The sequence below is a fragment of the Eschscholzia californica genome, unplaced genomic scaffold (assembly GCF_041429995.1).
Source record: "Eschscholzia californica isolate CP2 unplaced genomic scaffold, dmEscCali1.0.p SCAF_2, whole genome shotgun sequence".
NCBI lineage: Eukaryota > Viridiplantae > Streptophyta > Magnoliopsida > Ranunculales > Papaveraceae > Eschscholzia > Eschscholzia californica.
The window spans coordinates 26639970-26642413 of NW_028238309.1; positions in this window are offsets into that span (position 1 = coordinate 26639970).

Genomic DNA, 2444 nt, shown 5'->3' on the forward strand with positions numbered 1-2444 from the left:
CAGCTCTAGTCCAGGTAAAATCCGTGACTTCAAGGTCTTCACTGTGTAAAACACACAAGTTACTTCTACTCCTCAGTCTCATTTCTTTCGACTAAGGAGTGGCGGAACTCATGATGATGCATAAAATGTCCAGACGTTGACTAACGTCCGAAGAGTCAAGATTAGACCTCAAGTCAACAAAGTCAGGCCGGCTTAAGGCAGGAGGACCGCTGAGCTCCTGATGGTCCACCGAATGTTCCCCTAACTGGGAGGTCGGCCAGAAGAAACCAGCCCTGCGACACGCCCTTGGCATAGACAGATCAGCACTAGGGTCTTCAAAGGAGTAAGGGGGGTACGCACAGGTTCGACCAATGTCTTACGCCCAGAACTAGGGAGGCAGCAGCGTTAAGCGACCTACCGACTTAATCCAGAAACTTCCAGAAAGATCTCAGCCGGCTACACATCTCAAAGTGTTTAAGCCAGTTTGGACTCCACGTATCTAAAGGATGAATCTTCTCCTTTAGAGTCTATCACATCGGCAAGATATCTACGAAGAATCCTTGAACTTAGGAACTTCCACTTACCCAAGATACTCAAGAGAGGAAACTTCTCCTTCGGTTTGAAGGCAACCGCCTCACCACCGCCACTAACAGTCGGCCTAACATCGCCTATAAAAGGCCTCCCCACATCGTCCTTCACAGGACACAATCTCTTTATCCAAAAAGATCACAAGAAACTCAAGAGTTCTCATAATTCGCCCCCCAAAAGGATCAATCAATATTCATTCTTTTATTGCAAAGAACACCCTTACTGGCTTGAGCGTCGGAGCGGTTTTCGAATCCTTTGCAGGTTTTCCCCCATCGGGAACAAACGAACAAGAGCAAAGAGCTGAAGTAAGAAGCAAGGAACATGAGCAAGGAGGGAAGAACAGGAGCTAGGAGCTGGAACAAAAAGAAGAAGAGGAGGAAGCAGACCTGAAAGCAAGAAAACAGAGCCTATCAATCCTCAACCTAACGAAGGATTCATACATAACGGAGGCTGTCATGGATCAACTCCCTATTTCATGCGGATCTAACGGAAAGCCATTTTTTGACATCAGCAACTTCTACTCCTAAGTCTCAATAGTTTCGACTAAGGAGTGCGGGACTCATGATGATGCATAAAATGTCGAAACGTTGACTGACGTCAGAAAGTTAAGCCTCAACCTGGAGTCCAATGGGTCAACCTCGCTTAAGGCAATTGATGCATGACAACCGTTGTTATGTATGATTCCTCCGTTATGTGGGTGTCATTCAGCCTAATGTTCCTGCTTTCAGCTCTGCTTCTCTTTATTCCAGCTCCTCGCTCCTGCTTCTTGTTCATGCTCCTTGCTCCAGGTCCTTGCTATTATTCGTCTGTTCTCGAGGGGGAAAAACTTGCAAAGGGTTCAAAAACCGCTCCGACGCTCAAGCAAGTCAGGGTGCTCTTTGCAGTAAAAGAATGAATACTGATTGATCCTTTTGGGGCGAGTTATGAGAACTCTGAGTTTCTTGGATCTGTTTTGGGGTAAAGAGATCGTGTCTTGTGAAGGACGATGTGCGGGGCCTTTTATAGGCGATGTTAGGCCGACTGTGATTAGTGGCGGTGGTGAGGCGGTTGCCATCAAACCGAAGGCAAAGTTTCCTCTCTTGAGTATCTAGGGTTTCTCTCAGAGTCTATCCCGGATCTTTGATAAGTGGAAGTTCGTAAGTTCAAGGATTCTCCGTAGATATCTTGCCGGTGTGATAGACTCTAAAGGAGGACTTTCCTCCCCTTTAGATACTCGGAGTCCAAACTGACTTAAACACTTCAAGATGTATAGCCTACTGATATCTTTCTAAAAGTTTCGGGATTAAGTCGGTAGGTCTCTTGGCGCTGCTACCTCCCCAGTTCTGGGCGTAAGACACTGGCAGAACCTGTGCGGACCCCCCTTACTCCTTTGAAGACTCCAGGGCTGATCTGTCCATGCCAAGGGCATTTTGCAGGGCTGGTTTCCTCTGGCCGACCTCCTTGTTAGGGGAATATTCGGTGGACCATTAGGGGCTCTGCTGTCTTGTTGTCTTAAGTTGGGTTGACCCAGTAGACTTCAGGTTTGATGGTAACCTACGTGGTTCTTGCTTTTCAGTCCTGCATGTCTGCCGTGGAATCTCCGTAGAACACTTTATCTCCTCCGACGGTGGCTGGGTTAGTTGTTTCCTCTTCACAGCTTTGGGCGGAGATTAGGTAACATTCTCTGGCAACTTCTTGGTTCCCTCTGATCGTTCCTATAAGATTCGTTCCCGGGATTGAGAATTTCATCATAAGGTGGTTCATAGAGATTATCGCCCCTGATTCTCTCAGGAAGTTCCTGCCCAGTATGATGTTGTAAGCATGCATCTTCTCGACTATGGGGAAATTTTAACATGATCGCTTTCTTCGTTTCTCCTTCTCCTATCAGTACGGGTAGC